The following is a 23827-nucleotide window of genomic DNA, read 5'->3' on the forward strand; positions in this document are numbered from 1 at the left end:
CTCGCCTGGCCCATGCTCATGAACCATGAGGGGGACACTCCAATCAGGCACCCCAATCTCCACACCACCCTACTTCTGACACCTACAGCTTCCTTGTCATGCACCAGAGTTAGGAGAGATTGCTAGATGCCATCATGGCTCTTGTTATCTGGGGTACCCTGCTCTCTTCCTCTTTGTGACAGTAGGTGAATTAGGTTTGTATAGGGAGATACATTCTTTTGCCTGAAACTCAAGTCACTGGGGATAAGTCTGTCATGAACAAAATATGTTGCTGTTCCAACCCTATGCACTGGAGAGGTTTTTCTGCCTGTCTTTCCTGCATGGCTTTGCTGTGAGAGGTGTCCCACACTCATCCCTGCCATGTGCCAGGGCAGCATCTCTGCCTGCCAGAGGATGCCAAGCAGCTCCACAGGGACTGTAGGAAGCACATCCATTCCAGCTCCTGTCAGCCCAGCACTTACACCTGTGTGAGTGTAGGTGATTGCTAAAGTTGATTCTGAGACTGCTTATTACATGAAAAAAGACAGTGACAGAACTGCATGGAAATACAATCTGATGTAAAACCACAGTGCTTTTTTACTTTTCAGAAAGGTTTTGTAATGTGTTTGAATTGGCCACCTGGCTGTCTTTAGCTGTGACTGCTAATCCTTCAATATCCTTGAAGGTGTCCTTGATACGCTAAATTAGCTGATATTTTTAGAATATTTCAATTTTTATTATCAGTTAGGCAATGGACATATCACTGAATACTTTTTTATGTCAGTACAATTTAAATGCTTAATCCCCTCAGAGAAATTTGCAATGACAGAAACCATGGATAAAAATCAGCTCTAAGTTTAAGAAGAGCAAGAAGTCAAGTAACTTTAGGAAGCAACATTTTTTCCAAAAGGTTTTTTCAGTCTCCTGAAACATTGGGACAGATTTTTTGCAGAGGCAGACTCAATAAGAGTACTATATGGAAAAAGAGGATGTCTTCTGCATTTATGAAACTGAGGTGCCCCAGAAGTGGGGCCCCAGGCCAACACAGAGTTTCTAAGCAGCTGAAAGGACTGTGACAGAAAGCTGTGGTGTGCCCTGGCACAGAGCTGGGGACAGTTGAGAAACCAAATCTGGGTGTTTAGCAAGAATCAGAGTGGTCCAGATCTCACCCTATGGTGTATGGACAAGAGGTGAGGCTTAATTTGGGATGGGAGACACTCTCTGCAGTGACTCTTGCTTTGCCAAAATCATCCAAATTCATCTCCAGTGAAAGAATCTTCAGAAAACATGAAGGGTACATGGTGTACCTTGTAGTGGCCTTTCCTGGGAGTGGCCTTTCCTGGGAGTTCTGCAATGTCATTCTGCATGTAGAAATAAAGAACCTCAGAAAATGCAATTTTTGCATAAGAAAAAATGATGTCACCTAATTAACACATCATGTTCATAAAGGAGTACCTTCCATCAATCAGTATATCAACTCTTTCTATATTTTTCAATATATTCCTGACTTTGCAACAACCAATATGTAAAAGAACTAAGGTGTGTTCATATCTTGATCTAACTATTAAGCTATTCTAGTTAAACACTTCTAGTTTTGCTAGGTGAGGCTGAAATGTCATCCTGTTTCTCAAAAGCATCTGATGCCATTTGTTCTAAATATGCACTGTATGAGCACAAACAATGTTTGTCAAGAGTACTTCCAGGGAATTTCCATGATCTAAACAAATGTCTTTGAGATTACTAATATTCAGAATATAAAAAGGGACTTTCTTATTTTTGCTTATTTTTTTACTCTCTGGAAAGAGAAAATGAAATTTCAGAATCACAAAGGGTTTTCAAGGATATGTAAGTGAGATTTCTCCTTGGAAAGGTACAGATAGCTATTCTCAAATCCAAGGGGCCCACAAGGAGTGTCTGGGTTTCTGGAATGAATTGCTGAGTTGTAGTACAGGTGGTAAGTGCGATTACGTCAAAGTGTAAGTGCAGGAAATGAGATCACCCAAAGGTACCACAGGCACTGCAATATTAAGAACTGGGTATTGCAACTGTATTTATCTCCAGGTTTCAAATCCCCCCTGTTAAAACCAGTTATTAACTATTTTGTTAAAAGCTGTGAAGGAGACCTGGCTGGGGTAGAGGGATACAAAGAATTTGGAGTGAGTTTTCAATTAAAATCCACAGTCCGTTCTGTTTCTGATAATCTCTAAATTCTTTTGAGGAAATGATCATTATAACTCTGTCTAATCTGTTTTCAAAACAGACTCTGAAATAGCCATTGTGTCCGCACCTTCTGTTTTTATAACTTATGTGCTTTGATATTGTAATGGATGCAAGTGGGTGCAATTAAATCTTTATTTGGAAACTTGCACCAAAGCAAGCCATTCAGTATAAAAAAAAGCCACCAATGTGCTTTGACTCTAGATTCTCACACATATTTGCACTTACAATCAAAGCTTTTGTTCTGTTAAACTAACAAGGGCTGTTTAGCATAAGAAAGAGTTAACACAGGCTGCCTTACGTTGTGCTAATTTTGGGAATAATAGTTGAATGGAAAAAAAAATTGCAGGAAACTATGCTGTCCCAATAAATATGCCCATTTTTTTATTTTAATAAGTAACTCATCACAAGTGGAGAGGTTTAAAAAAAAGACTGATGATATGCCAGTGATTACTGTCACACAGTGATAAAATACTGTGTTTTTCCTAGGATCACAAGAGAACAGATCAGATCTCTAGGTCAAAATTGCTTCTAAACTAGGCAGTGAATTCCACCACTTTCACTTGGGGGGATTTCACATCAGCACAAGACAAGTGGGGATTGAGATCTGCAATTAGTTCGTTTGTTGGCATATCTTTATTTATTAGTTCTGTGACACAGTTATTGATCACCCATCACACTGCTACTTATAATTCAGGCACTGATGTCTTAAAACTTGGCTGTGGATTGGTTTGTGTGAAAGAAATTTTTGTAGAAGGGAAAGCATGATTTATTTCAGTGAAATGATCTGTCTGCTTGGTCCCACTGCAGGGAGAGGCTGTAAAAGCACAGAGCTTAGTCAGGCTGTCAGCTGCTTCTGGAAAAACTACAGGTTAAAAGCCTTTTTATTTTGCTCAGGGACTCTCAACTAATAAGAAAAATCTTAAATGTAATAAAACATGGTGTGTATATGTACATGTATATATTTACATATATATAAAATATAGTTGCTTTTTCTTCTGAGAAAGTTCAGGTAGACCACTTTACCACCTATGAAGCAGTCATGAAAGCACACAGTGGGTGTAATCAGGTTTAAAAAACCTTACAAGTGGGTTTAAAAACCTCTATATTCATTTATCTGGAAAATACCGCCTTGGCCTTCTTGAGAACCAAAGGAGATGCCCCCAAAAGGGCACTCTTTGGCAGAATACACCTCCAGCAAAAGCAAAGGTTATTTATGGAGTTCCTGTGTCAGGCTATCTTCCTGTCAGGAAAGGTCAGCCTCCTCATATCCCAAACAAGCATGGCAGAGACTCTAACCTCAGTCAAAGTCTATCATTATGAGGAAATCAAGCTCAATTCCGCTGAAACTTTTTTACTGTTGATGAGACTGATTTAAATAGCATCTGGGTAAAACCTAAAAATAATGCTTGTTATCTGAAGATTGCCTCAAAGATAATTCAGCATCTCAGGGACAGGTCTCATATCCTGTAGTAGGGCAGCTGCACATCAGTAGAGCACTTTCTGTCACTAGTGCCATCCCAAAGTAGGTGGCCATTATAAAATTTCTCCAGTTTGACTCATCTTGAATTTGTGTGAGTTCTAAAATTTGATTTTAAGATCAACTTGAGCCCATTTAAGATGAGATTGTCTCAGAAGGTAGATGAATTTTACTTTTTCTCTCCCTTGGCCCGATGATTCTGTTCCTTTTCTTGTGTCAGCACTAGCGTTTTCTTAGCTTTGTGGTCTGATTAAACCTGAGTAAAATTTAGCTACTCAAAAAACCACCAAAGTGGTCAGCTAATATTTATGCAAAGGAGTCAGCAAGGACAAGAACTGTGTGAGCAGAGTGAGGGAAAAGAATGGATTGGTCCTTGCAGAGGTTTTTGCTGGATGTGAAACTGTCCTTGGAAGCTGCATCACCTGCAGTTGGAGTATAGCTCCAAGCCACCTCTGTGGGGCCAATTGTTGGACTGTACATCAAACAATTGCCCTTCTTACAGTTCTTTTGCAAATTCTAATTTTTCAGTGACTCCCTGATAGCATCCAGTTTGAAGAAAATGTTAGAAAGGCCTCGGATTCATTAAAGTGCAGACTAAAAACAAGTTTCGAAACTAGTTGCAAAATGGCATTTCTGTCCTTTTTTTAGAATTATGTGTACAGCCTTGGGTAGAGAATGAGCCAACTATAAAAAATATTCTGAATCCCTTAGGACAATCCAGAAGAAAGAACAGCTCTGCCTTTTACATTAGTCTAACCAACCAGGTTCTACCTTCCTACTCATCGATACCAGAATGAAGAGGAAAAATATTTATCCCTCCTTTCAACCGAATATGGAATTCAAATAAAAACAAGGTAAACCAGCCAGGCAAATAGTACAACTTCCTGCTCCAATCCCTCTAAAATTCAATTTTACTGACATAAGCTTGGAAAAGATTCAGTGCCCTAAATTACCACTGAGAGTAAATAATAATTACATTTGCCATGACAGGAGATTTTGGGTAAGTGTCAGCCTAAGGACAGCAGATGATACTATCTGTTGGGAGTTTTCCTTTGCTGCTGTTGAAGGTTTTGCATGGACAGGGAGAGACAAAGGAGGCCTGAAGGAGTTCTCAGGCCCATGGTGGCATCAGAAACAGAAAATGCCTTTCCAGACAATTCCATTCAGTCCTGACCCTTTCCTCTCCCCTGTGTCCCTTGCCCTTTGGTGCTCACAGTCTGGGAAGTGTCATGGGACTGTCTAAGGAGAGAGAGGGAATGTGGTTGCTGTGCTAAAGGGCAGTGGAGGAGAGTGGTGGGTACTGGGAGAGAAAAGGGGAGACCATGAGGATGAAGAATAAGATCCTCCTGTGCCACAGTTGAAGAGAAAGTACAGAGAGGAACAGACCAACAAAAGGGTCAGGAATCTCTCATCTGACCCCACAGCCTTTCAGAAATGCCACAGGCAGCAGGCTCTGCAGCCCAATGCTGTTGTTTTTTTTTTAATTCTGACTTTTGTAAAAACCTCCTTGAGGTGGATCAAGGATGGATGTTCCCCTAGGACCTTTTCCTAGCCCCTCCAAACCTTTACTCTTTCTTTGAAGACCTTTTGACTCCCTGCCAATCAGCTTGAATGCCCTCAGCTTCTTTTGCTTTCTGAAATTTGACTAATACCTTCTTGTTCTACACAGTACCATGTCTTTTTCCTTCCTTCCTCCCCCAAATCCTTCTGCCTCTGCTACAATACTGAACTTTGCCTATCCTCTGGAGAAAACAATTGCAACTAGTCAATACAGTTGAACAACCTGCTGTGCATTGGGACCCTTTGATGGTACCACTCTGCCCAAACTAATTCTGCCTGGAAAGAAATGAGAACTCTCTTTCCATTAGCACTGAACACCCTCAGCAACACGAAAACAGGACCTACACCTGCCACTGGGATTTTTATACATCTTGAATGATTTTTCTGACCTGCAAAGTAATCTTAATGTCTTCCAGCAGCTCACCACCCCACATCACCTCTTCTCTCTTGGCCTTTCTCAGTATTACATTTCAGTTTTCACTCTTTCCTCGTTTTTACAGTTTTCTCCATAATGATTTTTTTTTTTACACTGACACGGGATGTGAGGCATAGATGTTTTCTATGGAGGAGGAGAATTAGAGGTTTTGGCAGTAGAGTGAGGAATTTATGGGTTTTTGGCACCTACAAAAAGAAGGGCAAATGGTAAGATAGGCATGGTAACTCTCCTTCTGTTTTCCTTCTTTTTTCCTTTTTATTTTTCTTAGAGTAGCTACATTTGAATTTCTATCTATAGGTCATATTTCTAAATATACTGGGTTTTTTATGGTTTTATTTTGTTTTTGATCTATAATATCCCTAATTTAGGCTCAGTTACAAGAATTTAGATACAGAATTATACACGCATGTAAATATATATGTTTTACATACATATATATATATTGAATTCCACTAATCAACATTGCCTATGTCTAGACAGAGTTTTTTAGGGATGAGTATTGGCATTTAAGTCACTCCCATGGGGAGGAGAAGGCAACGGCTACACACAGGACAACTCTAAGAAAACTTTACTCCAGCAAATGTATTCTCCATGCAATGAATACTGCTCTCTCATTATTTTGGTGACATAAAACTCCACCATGATTTTACTATGTGCTTACCCTAGGTGTTATGACTATGTCATGATTCATGATCAAGACGGCCTTGAATGAGTCTGCCAGCTATTATGGCTGCATTACCCTACCTGTTTATTTCTATGTCCTTACATGAGATGCCAATTTCTTTGAGGTTAATTGTCTTAGCAGGTGTAACTCTAAAGTTAATTATATGTGAGGCAAGCAAAGCATATTGGCCTTCTTTCTCAGTGAGAACAGAAAAGAGACTGAAAGGTCCCTGCTACAAAATTTTCTGTACACAGATGTATAGCTGGTCCCGCTCTTTCTGCTCCCAAATATTTTCATCATTGTGTCTGAGATGAGATCACAAAAGGGTTAAATGAAATGTTTTCCTAAATTGTTATGGGATTTGCTGATACTTTGTTGTTATAAAAATAAAAGGGCTACAGGGGCTGTTGCTTCCTTGACTCTCTAGGAATAAATGAATCTGTATGTTAAACTAAGTGTATTCCCACGCTCTGGCCAGAACATCATGAACATAGGGGTTTTTTAGGCAAGAGGTACCTTGATTATGTGCAATATTAGAAGCATTCTCAAAGGGGTAAGAGTATTGTTAAACCTTCATAATTTAACTTTTCCTGATTTTGGTGAGTTTAGCGTGGAGTCATCAAAATCCTTTATTCTTTGTTATTGCAATTTTTTTCAGGCTGAAATTTTTGATTAGGAGCAAAGATTATAATTATGTAAGAGGGAGGGACTTAAAGATGACCACTGGTCATCACTTTACTAATAATTAACATTAAAAGCTGTGAGACATTCTGGCTTCTAAATTTTTGGCATTTTTTCAGTTTTTGTTAAGTATTGGATGGTTTACCTCAAATTTTTTTAGTAATGAAATTGAACTCTGTCCAAAAATGTGAAGTCAGCACAAGTTCTGAGAGCACGTTGCTCTCTGAGTTCTCACACTTTTAAAGCCTTATAGACTCCATATATACTCTCTCCTTGGTGTGTTCCCTACTGCTGAGAATGGGATCACCTACCTTGTGCAGAGTGGTTAAATCTGCTGATTTTCCTGCCTATATTTGCCCCTATTTTCCAGCTGTCTGGTGTGCTGAGCTCTTCCCAGACTCAGTGATCACTTGTTTACTGTGCTGCAGTTGAAACTCTTGGCCAGCTGGCAGCTGAGAAGGGAAGAACCACAGCTTCTTGGTGCATTAAATAGTCATATTAGGCTCTAGCTTGGAAAAACTTTTGCTGGCTTTGTTTTCTTTTTCCCTAACAATGACATGACAAATATACTGGGTTTCCATTTGTTGGGTTTTTTTTGGTCTTCTTTATTTAATTCTGGGATACTAAAAAAAAAAAAAAAAAAACTTAGCTATGACAAATCTAATCAGCTCTTCTGCTAGGGTAAGATATGTGCCTTTTTATTGCAGTGACCTTGTTTGGTAGTGAATTACTATGCAACCACTAATGAGGGAGTTACCTGAGAAGAAATGGCAACCAAAAAGAACCAGTGTTTTGAGAGGGGGTGTAGGTGAAGAAACACAAATTTGAGACTGACAATTATTTCAACCATTTATCTTCTTCTGGAGGCAAGTGATAGTGATGACAGCAATCTGACAAATTGTAAAGCCCTGTGATGAATTGAGTCAATTATGATCTTTTGTCTGTCTCACCTGCACTCTATCCTCTGTTCTGGTTACCCCTCAGGGGAACTATTTTTAGTATTGCAGTCCTAAGACAAATTGTAGCTGGGTATAACTTCCATACCATCTGATTCCATTGCAGGGAAGATGGAGCAGGGCAGAAGAGCTTCCTTAAAAACTGAAGAAGTTTAGGCTCTGCCATTCCACAAGAGCTATGCACAGGCAGGTAATCCTGATTCTGGAACTGTGCCCTTAATGCATTTCTAAAGCAGTCCTTTTGCAGCTAATACATGTATGGTTTCATACTTAGAGAGTACATGTATAAGCCCATGCACATTTCCCCAGAAAATATGGAAATTGTTCTGGGATAGCTGGATTAACATCCACACTTCTAGGATACAGAATTCTGCATTTTTGTGTGTGCTGTATGTAACTCACCAAATTTCTCAATAGTTTTTATATGTTAACCCTATTGTGTTTTTACACAGAATAATCATTGTTAGAATATTTTTTTTCAAGTGAATGGGTTTGAGCAGGGTTTGAGCAGGGGCAGTTTTGACCATGGGTTTGAGCAGGGGCAGTGAGAAGAAAGCCATGCGGTGGGTATATGGTTGCATGTCCTGAAAAATATTTATTTCTTCTTCCTCTGGCCAGGCTTTTGATCCTTAGCTATACCACTCAAAGGTCTCCAAGTTTGTTAGATGAGTTCTGAGAGCCCACTGAAGCAATTTAGATAACTGTAGTCAAGGGGTGCCTGACTTCTGAGTCTTGTACAGGGCTGGGCTTTCAGCATGGAGGAAACGATTCTAAAAGACCATGCATTTCTGGAATTTGTGTGACTCCAGGTTAAGAAACAGTTGAGCAGAATTTTGCACAGAATGTAGTTTGGGATTTAACTCACGAATTTTACATGAACCACTGTCTGTCTTTGGAATGCCCACATATGGAAAACAAGAAAATGAACTGCTGGCTTCACTAGCAGCTGCTGTGTACTCAATACTTTTGATCAGACCTTTTTTACTAAGGTTCCTGAACATGGATTTATGATCCAACCTCTAAAAATCTTGGCTGAAGTTCTTAAAAAGAATTTATCTCTCTTATACTACCCACCATGCGGCCCCAAAACTGCCAATGGTGAAATTCTTTAAGAACAAGCAGCTGTGCCACACTAAGTCATGAGTGTACTAGGCTTGGCACCCTCCAGTAGTGGAAAATAGTGGATGCTTGGAGTAAAGTGTAAGAATAGGACAAGCACAGAATATTTGTCCAGGATCCACTCCAGGTGATTCAGGAATTCCCTGCTTTAGCTTTTCTTTGTAATTCAGGATTTCAAGGGATTTTTTATTATATCCCATTATCAATGAGATATCACTGAAACTCAACAGGAGCATGAGTACATTTCAAGCTAGAATTTAACAGTAAACTGGTCTGTAGGTTTGTAGTCATGTTCTAGAGCCTCTTCTGTTCCTATATAAATTTTTCAAAAATAGTTGAATACAGGGTAGACATAAAATGATTCAAGGAAATAAAAACTCATCTTCCATTCATATTGGCAGGAGAGATAGACTGAGATTGTTACAGGTATCATGAAAAATCTCCTTTAATTACTTTTGAGAGCTGAAAATGCCAGAGTCAGGATTTACATGAGATTCTTGAGCAGAGGTGCACGTGTGTGATTGTGTGCACATGTTCACACTGACACACAAAACTGCCAAGGCTGTCTGTGCAGGAGGAAAGGTGCTGAGTTAAAGTCTAGGCAACAGTGAACCTCAGTGCCCTGGCTTAAAGATGCTGTTGGCTACCATGGAAACCAATTGGAACTACTATGTGAGGGATATGTTATCTGTGGGAACAAAACAGGGGTGACTATTTCTCAATATCACAATTACCCACAATTAATCTTGCATATTAGGATTGTCTCGAGTTATTTGCATAAAGCATTATTCACTTTGCTCCAAGTCTTATGTGAGTGGGGGCAGCCTGACCTTAGCAGGAGTTCAAGGGTTTGACAGTCAACTTGAGAACCTGTTTTATGATGCATAATTTTAACAGCATTTCGGGTATGGCTCTTCCAGTGCAGCTTTCATTTCAGCCCTTAAAACCTAAACTCTTTGCAGATGGCAGTGTGCATAGAGGAGAAGTGGTGGAAAAGTCTGTTATAAGCTGTCACAGAAAACTAAATCTGGCTGTAGTCACACAAGTAGCAGTTAAATTATCCCGCAACATCAGCAGTAGCTTTTAAGTGAAAACATGATCATGTGTGATGTTTGAGGGCTATTACTAACATTGGTTGTAGAAACAAAAAAATTCATTTTGAGTCATTGCAGAGTCTTTCAAGAGAAATGTGGGGAGGTATGTGTCTCTGTGTACAAAACACTAAATTAAGGTACCTTTTAAACATGTCTATTTAACAGAATTGTGACTTGACAGGCATCAGCAGAGGCATCCCTGACTTACACAGGCATAAAAAACCAACAGATTTGGGCCTGCGCATCACACAAATGCTCAGTAACTTGCTTATGTGTATTTATACTCAAATATAATATACAACATTGAGTAAGCATATACATATCACAACATAAAATAATTGTATGCACATAACTGTCATTCATGTTGGTTAGAGGTTGAATCCTGCTGAATTTGCCTCTCATCTGACCAATAAAAAAATAGAGCATCTGTGAAGTGAACTGCATTTTGGAAAATGAGTCAGTACACAGGATGATGCAGCACAATTTTAGGGGCTCTTTGATATTCCACATCTTTGATCACTATAGATTTTTAATGCAGTTACTATACAATACTGGTAAGAAGTACAGCTAAAGGAAATGCAAATGAGCTCAATAAAGTCTCTGAGGCTTTTTGAGTATGTAAGGTTATCCAGCCTGTTTACAGACCACAGTCTGCTAGAATGAAACAAAATTAAACCAAACCCTTGCCCTGAAGATATAATTGGCAACATTAAGAATCTTACAATGCCCCAGGGACAGTAGTTGCATCTCTACTTCACCACATATTACTGTTGAAAATATTATTCAGCTGTTTATTTATCTTGAATTAGCAGATTAGGGAGTAGTGTTTTAGTGGATACCAAACATCTGTGATAGCAGTTTCAGAGTAATAGACTGAAGCAGGCACTGTATCATCACTTTGGGGAAGAATTTAGGCAAATACAGTTGTGACTACAGTTTCTTCTTTTTTCTTTCTTTTCCCTTTTCAGCTTTGCTAACAGCTATCTGGGCTCAGACCCCAGCTCTTGAATCTCACATTTTATTAAGTATTCACTTTGCCACTAGTCTTTCAGAAACAGCCTTGTGTAAGGTATTAAAGAATGAGTAAGCCAAATCAACATTTCAAGACTCTCATATGGCTTTCATATAGCTGAGCAGAGTGTGTCTTTTCACAATTGCAAACCTTTCTTCAAGTTGGATGTTAACACTTTCAGAGTAACTTTAAATGCCAAAACAACGTCCTTCCCTTTCAGTTCAAAGAAAACACAACATCTGTCATAATGTGAAATGTAGATTTAATGCAAGTGTCAAGTCAGGCACTTGGTAATGAGGTAAAAACCCTTGAGATTTTAAGTCTCTCTTCCATGCTATCCTATTACAGGGAGGGGAAAGGAAAGAACTGTTTCTTTGGCACTTAGCAGCTTTTCTGTGTCCCTTATCTATCCTTCTCGGACATCTTCTGTAAATTAGTGAATTTTTCCTGGCAGCGTCCCGGAGAGGGAGGTAGGTGTGATAATGTTTGTGGCAGAGGGAAACTGAGGTACACACTCGACACAGTCCAGGCTTGCCGCGGCACTGCCCGGAGCCCCCAGCCCCGACTGGTGACGGGTCCCCAAGGCAGGGCAGCGCTCCCGAAACTGCGGCTGAATCCCGCGGGACATCCCGCAGGACCCTGCGGGGCGGCGCTGGCGGAAGCGGCGGGAACGGGGACGAGCACCGGGCTGGGGGCAGCTTCCCGGCCGGGGGGCGGCAGCCGGGGCGAGGGGCACGGAACGGGGCCGGGGCTGTCACTGCAGCGCCGCGGGCGGGCCAGCAGCGTGTGCCGCCGGGCCAGCGAGCCGCCGGGAGCAGGGGCGGCCACCCCGCGTCCCGGGGAGCGCGGGCTCGGGGGAAGGACCCGCGGATATCTGTGTGCAAGAACAGAGATATTTGCTGTTCCGATATCCCCCGTTCTCCCCGCCTCGCCCCCCCCCCCCAGCCCGGTTTCCCCCCAGCCTCTCTCCGCCGTTCTCCCAGGAAGCAGCCACGGGCTAACCCGGCACGGTAAGGAGCTGGGATTTTGGGATGCAGATGTCACATCGCCCTGCGAACGGCTCTCGCAGCAGCACTTATCAGGATTTCAAGCTGCATCTTTTATCTCTTTTAGAAAAGCGTCTCTAGGAGGAGATTGCCCTCAATAGACTCGCCATAAAATAAAAAACATTTTAGTGTTGCCCTTGTACTTCTGTGCATCCCACTGCGAAGGGGTCCCTGCGGTCCCTTGGGAATACAAGGAGTTGTGAGAAGTTACACAACTGGCCACCAGACTAATCCACTCCCTCTACCTTCCTGCGAGTACCTCCCCCTTCTGCTCTTTTTTTCAATAGCAGCCCTTTCTCAAAATCTCAGGTTACTTTGCTAAAGAGTTCTCAGCCTTATAGTTTCTGCCCTTGTCTCTGCCTCCAGCTCCTTAAGAGCCACCCAACCCCAGCGATTGGATTGGGCAGCCCGTCTTGACACACCACTGTGCTGAGTGCTTGAGGACGTGTTTCAACAGATGGTTGGGGTTAGTGTGTGTCATCACACTCGAGTGGGGATTAGGGGAGAGAGGCAGCCTTGCTGGAGCTGTGTGGTCTTCCCCAAGTGTGAGCTGCAAGCAAAGGAAGAAATACCTAGCTCTGGGGGAGAAACGGGAAGAATCGTTTCCAGCAGCTCAGAGGGAAAAATAAACCAGCACACTTTGTTCAGGTAAAGTAAAAGGCACCTCATGCCTCTCTCTCCCTCTCTCTCTCCCTCTCTCTCTCTCTCTCCATTTTTTTCCCTTCACGGTTTTCAGAGGAATGCTAGCACAGCACACTTGTCAAAGCCAGTTGCTGCTGCCTTATCAATGCTGCTATTGTACGGCTGACAGATAACAGCGAGCACAGCCTGATGCTCGGCTGTCTTCACACAGCTAACACTCTTAGCGCCGTGAGGTCACGCTTTCGGAGGTGTAGATTGGGAAATGTCCCCGGGAGCGGAGTGTCGCGGCGCTGCTCGCCCCGCAGGCGGCTCCGTGCGTGTGTGTGTGCCCGGAGCGGAGCGGGCAGCGGTGCCGGGCACGGAAGGGACTGTGCCGGGCACGGAAGGGACTGTGCCGGGCTCGGAGGAGGGGGCACGGGGGGGCTGTGTCCGGCACGGAGGGGAATGTGCCGGGCACGGAGGGTGCTGTGCCGGGCACGGAGGGTGCTGTGCCGGGCACGGATGGTGCTGTGTCCGGCACGGATAGAGCTCTGCCGGGCACGGAGGGGGCTGTGCCGGGCACGGAGAGAGCTCTGCCGGGCACGGAGGGGGCTGTGCCCGCCCGCCCGCGGCTGCCAGCAGCTCCGCGCTCCAGCAGCTCCGCGGAAAACGCGCGCTCGGCAGCGAGAGGAGCCGCGCAGAGCATTCCCTAGGTTCTGAGCGGGATGCTCCAACAGCGTGCAGCCTGTCTGGAAGCAAACCTGCTTTGAAAGTGCGTTTGAGATGGCTTTAAAGTTTGAAGACTCAGGAGACCTGCTTGGGCTCCTGATAATCGGGATGGAGATTGGCTCACACACGGGCATAAAGTTAAGAGAAAATCAGGAAAGTAGGGAAAGGCAGGATACAATGTAATGCTGCTCCTGCAGCTGCAGCAGAGCAGATGGATGTAAATCATTTGCAGATCTGTTTGTGAAAGTTTTACAAGTCATTGAAAACGAAGTAGCATCACTATAATGGATCATTAAAGACTCGCTATATTTATAGATTCTAAACTAGCGATCTGAAGTGTTAATTAGAAGTAGGCAAAAATTTATGTTTAGGAAGGAAGAGGGGCAGAAATATAATTAGAAATTAGTTATGGAAGTATTCCGCTATCATTTTCATTTAATTCCGCTATTAAGTTCATTGATGTCTGGAGCGTGGGAAGCCCAGCAAATTAACTAATTCACAAATGTTATCACTAATTATAGTATGTTAGCTTATCAGAAAAGATGTTTTCATTGTTTTATGCTAAAATATAGGTGGAGAAATTAGAGGATGGATTATTTTTCCTTCTATGTGGTTTGGGGTTGTTTAGTTAAATATTTGTTGTATATATACGCTGTTTTCCTGTGCAGAGTAACAAAATATTTGCTTCTTTTGCACCATAACAGATCTCCACAGTAACTGTCACATACCTCTTCTGCTTATGAATTATTGGCCTCCTACTTGTGAAAGAAATCTAACACTGTCCTCACCACTTACAGGTGAGATATTCTATATATAATACTGTATATAATGTGCTCTGAAATAAGATTTGTTTAGTAGGTTGAGCAAGGGCATTTATAGCTGGTGCTTCGTGATTTTGGTATTCAACTGTGTAACAATGCCCATAAACCCATGTTTCATGTTGCACACAATTTTTTGCCTCAAACCAACTTTTTTGTTAACTTTTTTTACTTGAACAGACTATTTGGCCCCTTTACAGGTTGTTCTCAGCTTGTATTTTCAAACACACTCCTTAGGACAAATGTGTCCTCAGAAGTCATCCACAGCAATTTGAAACAGAGAATTAGCTAAATCCCAAAAATCACTGCACAACCAGACCAAGATTTATGTCAATAAATTTGACCACTTTGGGTTTTTTTTTCTCAGTCTACACTTTCTCATTGTAAAAAGTGATGGAAACTTTTACAAGCTTAAAATGAAAAACAAAACCAAAGGAAAACCTCATTATAGCTCCATGTTAAAGTCTCGTGTATTGGATTTCTCCTCTTTCTCCCAGTGTGTCCTGTGAGCAGCTCAATACACCAGCTTCAGCACACAGAGGCTCAGACTTCCAGCAAAGCTAAGGTGCAGAGCCTGCTGCTGCCACTGCCTAGCTGAAGCCTATCCCTCTTTGTGGGTATCATTGGATCACAGACCAGATGATCTGAAAAAAACACTACTTTTTAAAGAAAGTGCACAGCTAATTACACATACCCAACTTGTTATTATTTTACTGGGGGGGGAAAAACCAAACTAGTTTCTCTAGCACTGCCAGAAAATCTTGCTGAGAAACTAGGAACAGCAAATCATGTTTTTCCTTCCTTTATAATGATGGGGCTGTTTAAAAGACAATGCCCACAGGGCAGTCCAGCTCCTTGTCAAAATGTAATCTACTGTTCCAGATGGTAAACATTCAAAGACATATTTATGGTGACTTCTACATACCTTCCTTTGACATTGGCTTTTTTTTCCCTGAGAGCACTTGTGCTGGGTACACACATGAAGTTCCCATTAGCATCCTAGCAGCTGTAAAAGTGTTCAGAGCTCACAAAGATGTTCCTCACAGTGAGATAAAAATAATCTTAGGAAAAGATCCGAGACAGCACAAGTTCCATGATATGCTCAAGGTAAAAAATTCCAGAGGTACAAAAAAATCCATAAACTGCTGCATGAAAGCTGTAAAACATTTTTGTTGCGGCTAATTCATCTTCGCTTGATATGGAATGCTGAACATACCAGGCATGTCTGTACTATCAACTCTGTTTGTGATGTGAGGCAACCTGCACTGCACAAAAGCTGGTGTGTTTCTTTTTCCCCCAGCTAGTGAAGATTAGATGGGATACTTATTGTCTTCATAGAGTTTTCAAAGTGTCACCCTGCTTTTTTTTTTTTTTTTTCTCTCACTGCTCTGAGCAGTTAGGTTGAGCACAAGAAAACATTTTCCAGCCAGAATGTGTTCTGCCCTAAATTGTCTTAATTATGTGCCAGTTTATTGCTTGTCAGGGGCTTCCTCTTTTTAGCAGTTTATAATCGAGGTGGGTGAGCTTGTTACATCACAATATGCAACTTCAGTTTCTGCTTCTTGGCATGTCTCCTTGGCCTTTCATTGATTTTTGTCTCTGTTAAAGAGGAAAAAAAAAATTATGATTGGTGTAATTTACATTGAAAAAAATCCCTTGGTGAATTTCCAAATGGCATGTAAATGTACCTTCAAGAAGTAGGCTAAATTAGAGGTCATTAGGAAAAAAATTGCATGTAGAAATCCAGAAGTATGCTAGAGATTGCAAGTAACAGTGTGAAAATTATTAGTAACCACTGTTATTCCAGTCAGGAACTGATAAAAACAGTTTATTTAGAATGTTGTAATACTAGGGACAGTGTTCCTAAATGTGCAAACCATTATAAAACCCACACTCAGTGGATGCTAGACAGCTATGGAAAAAAATATTTTGAAGTATTTGCAAATTCTGCTCTGGCTAGAAACACTTCATTGCAGACTATTTTGACAGTTTGCAGGTTTTTTATCTAGCTTTGTTTAACTTACATTCTGCACGTGATATTTTATATATATTTATATGTATATATGACTAAATGTTCATGCAGGATCAGGAGTTTGAGCCTTGTGTAATGTCAGGCCCATTCTCACACTGATGAGGCAGGACACTTGTTGCAGATGTCATGGGAGTCATGGGTTCCATGATTTCCTTAGCTTTAGAAAGAGCTTTGGGGGATTTGTGTTTGAGTGGGAAGGCAGACTGATGTGATAACAATTGAGAAAGCTCCTTTCTGAGCTCCTTGAGAGCTTCAGTGTTCAACAGAGAACGAGGGTCCCGTGACAACTCTGCGGTGACACAGAAAGAATCCAATTAGTGGCCACTCCTGCTGTTGATACTAGATCTCTCCTAAAACATTTCCACCATTACCACCCCCATTGTAATCCCATCCACGACAGTGATAATGGGATCAAGAGTGTCTTTTCAGAATGCCTGTTTAAATTTTAACTGCCATCTTTGGAGATTTGAGGATATTAAATCAGAAGGCCCTGAATAGCACAGCTCACAAGAGAGCTCTGTGACACCCCCACGGCACAGTCGCCTTCCTCACACTACAGTTTCCTAACACCTCCATCACAGGTAGAGCTGCATTGAGTGGGGTACAGATGTAGGGGGACTGTATGTACATAGTGAATCATCCACTGAGTTGTGGCTGTCCCTGCACTGCAGTTATTTGTAGACCTTTGCCCTGGGTGGTTACATGTGCAAAAAGCAGCAAAGGGAGTGGGAGGGGGTACAGTGCCCTGTGCTTTCTGCCCTAGTATAGTGGCAGCAAGTCATCCTGCTTCTCCCCTTAACAAGCCTTAAGTCATCACTCTGCCTTTCCAGCTGGATCAGCAGTGTAATATTCTCCCTTGCCCCCCTCGGATTTTTTTGTCTTTCACTTTCCTTGCTCCAATGCTAATTCATCATTTCTGTATGATCAGAGTGCAGTAACTCCACTGTTATTCTTATCAAGAAGGGCAAGTTCAAAGCTGTCATGTGCTTGGAGAGGATGCTGTAAAGTAGAAAGGTTCAAGGCTCTAAGCAGTGTCACCTCAGAATGCACCACAGTAATTAATAAATTAATGGCCAAACCAGACTCTTTTTAGCTGAATTATTTTAGCATATTTCAGTTATGTCAGTAGACTGCTTTTGAGAGACCCTGCAACATCTTTGTCTAGCATTGCTTGTTCATACTCAAAGGCTGTTAACTGGTGAGAGTGATTCCATTTTAATTTTAGGTGTCTTAAGAATTTTATTTTCTGAGAAAATTAATACTCGTTTCATCTTATGGTTAATGCATGCAGCAGATTTAGTGTCAGTGATTTTCCCAGAATCTTAGTTCCCACTTTCAGAATCTGCTGAAAAGGTTGGTAAGCCTTTGTTACTGTGTGTGCTCTATAAATCCTGGAGCTCTGAACCTTCCCAATCACAACCATCACTGGGGGTTTGGTTATGCTGAAACATTTTTTTTAATAGTTGACCTGTACACATAAGATTTTATCATCATTTCCTTTTTTTTTTTTTATTTCTTTGGTAGTAAAAAAAAAAAAACCTCACACTTAAATATAAACTTGCATTATAGTGTTTATGTCTGCAAATTTGGTAGTATTGATGGAATATATACTGGAAGATTTCTATATGTGGTACTATAGAAATCCAGGCTGTAGATCAGTGCTAGATTATCCATAGAATGCTTCATGGAGTTTCTATATGGAATCAAAAGACTAGAAAGACAGTGATATTATATTCTAAAAAAAATCCTCTCCTGGTTTGAATATAATTATGGCACTGCATGCTGCCATTTCTCTGTGATGTGACTCTAACCCATCTTAGCAAGGAGAGGAGCTGCTTGACAGCAGCTGTATTTTTGTGGTGCTTCACAGGAGGTGAACTCTGTTTGGAAAGCCCACAGAGAAGATGGGGAAGCTTTTGGCACTAGAGTTCTGGAGAATAAATGTAACAGGGAGCTGAACAGAGGGGATTGTTTTTCTCAAAAGCATCTATTAAAACTGAATAGTGGTCTGTTCCAGTATTGTAATTGCACTGTGCCAAGATGTTCGTTATTCTACCATGTGCACTGTTTTGTCTGTTTTCACTTAAAAACAGAAAAATGTGTTGCCAAGCCTGTAAATGTCTGCAAAACTGCCAACTTTCCTGACTTTTATCAGTAGTCTGAAGATATTTAGCCTCCTTTGTAAAGCTTCAAGTGTAAGAGTCAAGATATAACGTGAGAAGTTCAGATCTCTGGTTTCTGGCTTTTTAAACCTAATCCTCCTGGTTGCTGAGACAGCTGGCTTGCATGCAGCTCCAGAAACATGAAGGAAACTAACAAAAATCCCAAATCTCCCTAAGTAAATGCATGCAGGCTGTGTGAACAAGGTGGGTTTGTGCATGTTGTGCCTGGCAATTAAAACAACCCAACTTTTTTTTCCTGAGGTTTACTGTAATCAGTTCCCCCTGAAATTTCTGATCGGTCGTCTGATAACTCCCATTTTGTTAAAGAGGTTTTATTGCAGCAGAGGGTGAGGTTTCTTGTCTCCTCTCAGACAGCAGAATAGCTTGCTGCCCTGGAGAAACCCATCCTTGATCCTCCCATCCTCTGCCTCCAGCAGTGTGCTCCCATCTCTTTCCTCGTGCCAGGTTTGGCTCTTGGCTCACCTCCTGGAGAGCTGAATGAACTCATCAGAGCACTGGGAAGCTCTGTTGGCTGCCTGCCTACTGAGGTGGTTCATCTCGCCAGTGGACAGAGGGTCCACATGGAGCAATGGAAGTGGTTGGAGCTGGTGGCTTGGGGTGAGAAAGGGAAATATGGCCAACCCTTTAGGGGACAGAGAGCTGTAAGATGTTCAGCTACTGGTTGAACTATACCTACTCACCCCACACACTGGGGCACTGTGTGTGTCCACAGTAGGAGTGTGATAACAGATGTGTGTGACTGTGCCAGTGCCACCATGAACACAAGGCTAAATTTTTAAATTTTTTTGCACTTTTAATGAAACATATCCCTTTTTATTTAGAGAATAGCTGCAGTGTCACCCAGAATATGGAAAGTCCTCCCTTACAATTTCTGGCTCTCTAACCCAACAACTAGGCTTTGGAGAGAAGCTAGTAAGTAGTGGAGAGAAAAGAAACAGAAATGCTTGCTCAGCTGCTGCTTTAAAAACATGAATGAGATTCTGAGGGTAGGATCTAGCCTGTGTAGCCAAGGTGTTCCTTGGGTCTTAAATACTTACACAGCAGCTACTTAAAGGCATGTTCTATCTCTGATCAATGAAGAGAGTCCCCCTAAGACCTGCAGGCACTGCAGTAGGCAAGCAGGATTTCCTTTTGTAAATCTTCAAAGGCACCTGCCTCTTTCCATATGCTTGCTTTGCTTTGCTTCCTTGCTTTGCAAGATTGCTAAGGAGCTTAACCTGGAAGAACTTGATATCGTCTTGAGTTTCTTGGTTAGCCCATAGATGAGCAATGCCATGGATATACACTGTGTTTGAACAGCTGTGATGTAATTCCTACACAGCTCTTTAATGTGTCTCCTATACTTTCCACAGAAGAATGCATGAACCATTTCATTTGAACCCTGGAGATATCATTCCCTTGGAGAGACTAGGACACTTAGATTAAATGTAATTTTAGTACTGTCTGTAGAAATGGAACACTGCACTCCTCCAAAGTGTCACCTGTTTTATTGCTGGGTTATGCTGGCAAAAAAAAAAAAAAAAATTTAAAAAAAAAGTGAATGTAAATTATATAGTTCATAGAAAAACATTTTTAAAATCACCCAATGTTGTTACTTGAAGAATGTTTCAAAGGCCTGTGGGGTAGATAAAGCTTAGGGCAATCAGAGATGGTGGTGGTGGTGCTTACAAGCAGTAAAATCACAATGAGGAATAATAGATGATCTTAGAGGAATATGATGCGGGACAAAGAATGGAAGAAAGAGAGAAAAGTAAAAGATTCAGGACTCATGTTTCCGGATCTATCTATGCTGAATCTTTTGTGGATTATCTCCCAGTGACTTGACTGCCTAGGGTCATGCCAGTCACAAATTAGAGAACAGTAGTGCAATAATAAACTGAACATCCTGTAAATTACCAGCACAGGATGCCTTTTAATTACCACTTTTTTTTTTTTCCCCCAAGGACTGCAGAAATGATAAGAATCATAGATTTTAGACTAATATTTGGGTTTTGGTAACTTTGTGACAATAAAGAATTCTATATTAATCCAACCTTTTAGGAATATTGAGCAAAGGTTCCTTTGGTGTCATTCCCTGCTATTTTATTTTATGTATAACATCTGAAATCTTGAATGTCTCTTCAGTAAAACATATGTGAATTTACCTTGCTGTTATCTATCATACATCTAGGGCCAATTTATGAACTGAGATTGTAACACTATCTGCTTGGCCACCAGGAGGTGATAGGATTTAGGGAGACTACCACAGTTAGACCAATAAAAATGTTCTGAGGTGAACACAAGTGTCTGTCAGGAATCCCAGTAGTTTCTTTTACCTCCATATCAGTAGCATGTTGGTACTTTTTACACCACTGTAAACTTCAGTCCATTGCCAATATATAGGCTTACAGAGGAAGGCTTCCTGTGCTCTACTTGCTCTGCAACTCAACTCCTAAGTGAAAAAGGCCACTGAATTTGGGCTTTGTTTTCTTTCTGCTTGGTGTGGAGAATTCCTCTAAAGCAGAGGTCCTCTGAAGTGAGGAAGGGCAAAATGAAGAGACTTTGAGGTATAAATCATCAGAGATCACCAGAATCCTTAAAAAAATAGCAGTTCAACATAGGAAGATGTGCAGCTACAGAGAGGTACTGAAAGAGATACACCATTTTTTCAGATTTGTTTCCATCCTTTGCAGCTCACATCCAGTTTTGTCTCTCAATAAGTTGCTCTGCAAACATTTCCTCTCCACAAATTTTGCACAGTTTTGCCCATCATCAGCTTGTGAAGAGTTTGATATGCAATACAACTATGTCTCAAGAAACAGGTCTGTGTCACAGCTATTTGTTTTGGTCTTGGGTGCCATGGATATTTATAGCACAAAGAGGACATCTATCAAATCCTGTGAAACCTTTAGAGAGGATAATAGTTGCCAACATGCAAAGTGGTCTGCAAAAGCCAGATAAAACAGGGCCATGGCCAAGTAGAACTGATGTATGTGCTGTCTTGGACAAGTGATATTGTGCAAATGTATCTTGATATTGTGAGTTTTGGGGGCCCTCTCTACCTTGTATGTAAGACTGGAGAATTCACTGCTCTTTCTGGTAGCTACAGAACAGGAATATCGTGTGTACTTTGTGTATTCCTCCTTTCATATGAGGTGCAGGAATCCTTAGCTATTATTAAGAAATCCAGAGGGTTATTGGAGAGAATCACTTGGTGAGGAGCTTGAATTTGTGTTGAGGGAGTTCTGCAATCATATTCATATACCTATCACTGCATTTGGGTGCTGGGGTTCAAGGCTGCTTTGAATAAAGCTGTTTCCTACATAATGTCTACAGTTTAATGGGGTCATCAATATGGGCATCAGCAGCTCCAGTTCAGATGATGCTGCTGCTGCTGTGACCTGTCTGCTTCACTCCTCTGCTGGAGATAACTCATACACACACCTGAGGAGCCCCAGGGCAACACACAGTGCACAGCAAATTTTCATTTCCCACAAGAGTATTTCCCTTCAGCCACAGATCATTCAGATAACAACAGCAATCCAACCATTCTGCATTTTCAGCATTGAAGCCTGAACCATGACACTAATGCTACCATGACAGTGGAAGAGAGACACAGACATGTGGAGCACCAGGGTGTCAAATCTGGTAGCTATTTGAATTATTCACTGGTTTGTTTTAGTCTCCAGCCACCAGTGGCTGCCAGAGTTGCTGTTTCCCTGCCTACAGTAGAAGAACATGCTGGGCTTCTCAGTTTAGAATTGATCTCAGTAATGCATGTATTTATGAGTTTGGGTTTTTGAAGTCATACCCAACTGTCAAACAACTCATCTCTAAAAAAAGTGTTGCAGTTATTTTGGATGAGAGCCTAACACAGGCAGGCAGAGCAGGTCTCCTAGAATGCCTCACCCATCTCTTCCAGACACCTTGCTGAGTCACATCTGGTATGAAATGAGGAGTCCATGTCTCAGTCCTTATCTTCAAAGCAATGTGTGGGCCACTCTCACTGTTTGAAGAAGCTTTTTGCCCCTGTTCATCATGAATTGCCAACAAATACAATTAATAGGAAAAATGATAATGAACAATGAAGGAAAATTGAGGTGGGCAAGAAAGTGCCATGCTGACATTATAGGGCAAAAGAGACGTCACATAATAAACTGAGAGACTAGTAAACTTCTAAAATAGACAGAATAGGAGTCTGAGTCATGACTGATAGATATCCCAGAGGAAGGCAGACCAGCTTTGGTAAGTGGAGGATGAAAAGAAAATATATTCTTTTTCTCTCTCAGTAGCATTTCTGTGTGCTTGTTGCACATATCTGGTGATCCATTCACATATCAGTCTGCTCAAAGATATGTTTATCTGTTTTTCCAGGAGAAATCCTGAGTGTGACATTTACCATGTATTATATTCTATTGTGCAGTAACTATATGGACAATGGACATGGGGAGGTGAGAGTGTCAAAGCAGAGTTATTTTGTTTTCTAAGCAGTTTGGAAATTACATACCTGTAGAAATTAATTTCCATCTCTTTTGTAGTGCTTGAAGAAAATTCTTTCTTCCTTAGAAGTTTCATATAAAACATAAATTTTCCACTTTGGTAAAGCCACATATGCCTTAGTAACTGTTCAACTTAGATATGTGTACATGGAAGTACAGGGTGGATGATTACCTTGCATACCACCGATTATATAATTTGTTAAGGCTAAAGGTATTATTTATCTTTTTTTCTTCATATACATCCTTCCTACTTTTCCCTGTTTTGTGTACAGTACACATATTGTTTTCCATTTACACTTTTATTTTTTGACAAGAAGACACTTTAAGATCTTGTGTTCAATGCTGTCAGGAAACTGCTTTAAATGAAAGTGTGGAAAGATGAGGAATAGTTTTAATGAAGACCAAAAGAATGTGAACTTAATCTTTTTCATAGGAAGTTTTGTTCTGTTCCATCCTGTGCCCTGCTTAAACACATTGGCCTTTCTTGACCTTTTCCTTGATGAAGGTTAAGTAGGAAATATCTTGGCTGCAGCCTTTCCAGCTTAACCAGAAAGACTTTCCAGAGCTCATGTTTACTTTCCCTGCTATGGCCATTCATCTTTCCTGAATCAAAATTGTTAAACTGGATTTTCAGAGAGAAATTAATAGCTTGTGGCATTGATGATGAAGTGTCAAGCCTTCTTCTTTCATGTCTCCAGCTCTATTTTGCTAGTGATGATTTT

At 41.2% G+C, this 23827-nt stretch overlaps 1 protein-coding gene and 1 long non-coding RNA gene across 11 annotated transcripts in view; both read left to right on the forward strand.

Moving 5' to 3' along the window:
• The window catches only part of LOC306799014, a 604175-nt gene that overhangs the window by 59860 nt on the left and 520488 nt on the right, over window positions 1-23827 (forward strand). The window lies entirely within an intron of this gene.
• Window positions 1-23827, forward strand: part of SULF1 (sulfatase 1) — a 135854-nt gene that overhangs the window by 1887 nt on the left and 110140 nt on the right. For 6 of the 10 annotated variants that reach the window (XM_079299503.1, XM_079299501.1, XM_079299500.1 and 3 more), the window contains exons 1-2: window positions 12477-12892; window positions 14299-14391. The gene's annotated coding sequence lies outside the window, so the exon portion shown is untranslated. Of the gene's footprint in view, window positions 1-12475; window positions 12893-14298; window positions 14392-23827 lie in introns of those variants that run through there. The other 4 variants (XM_079299502.1, XM_079299505.1, XM_079299507.1 and 1 more) reach the window with 3 other exon arrangements.

The sequence above is a fragment of the Erithacus rubecula genome (assembly GCF_903797595.1).
Source record: "Erithacus rubecula genome assembly, chromosome: 3".
Classification (NCBI taxonomy): Eukaryota; Metazoa; Chordata; class Aves; order Passeriformes; family Muscicapidae; genus Erithacus; species Erithacus rubecula.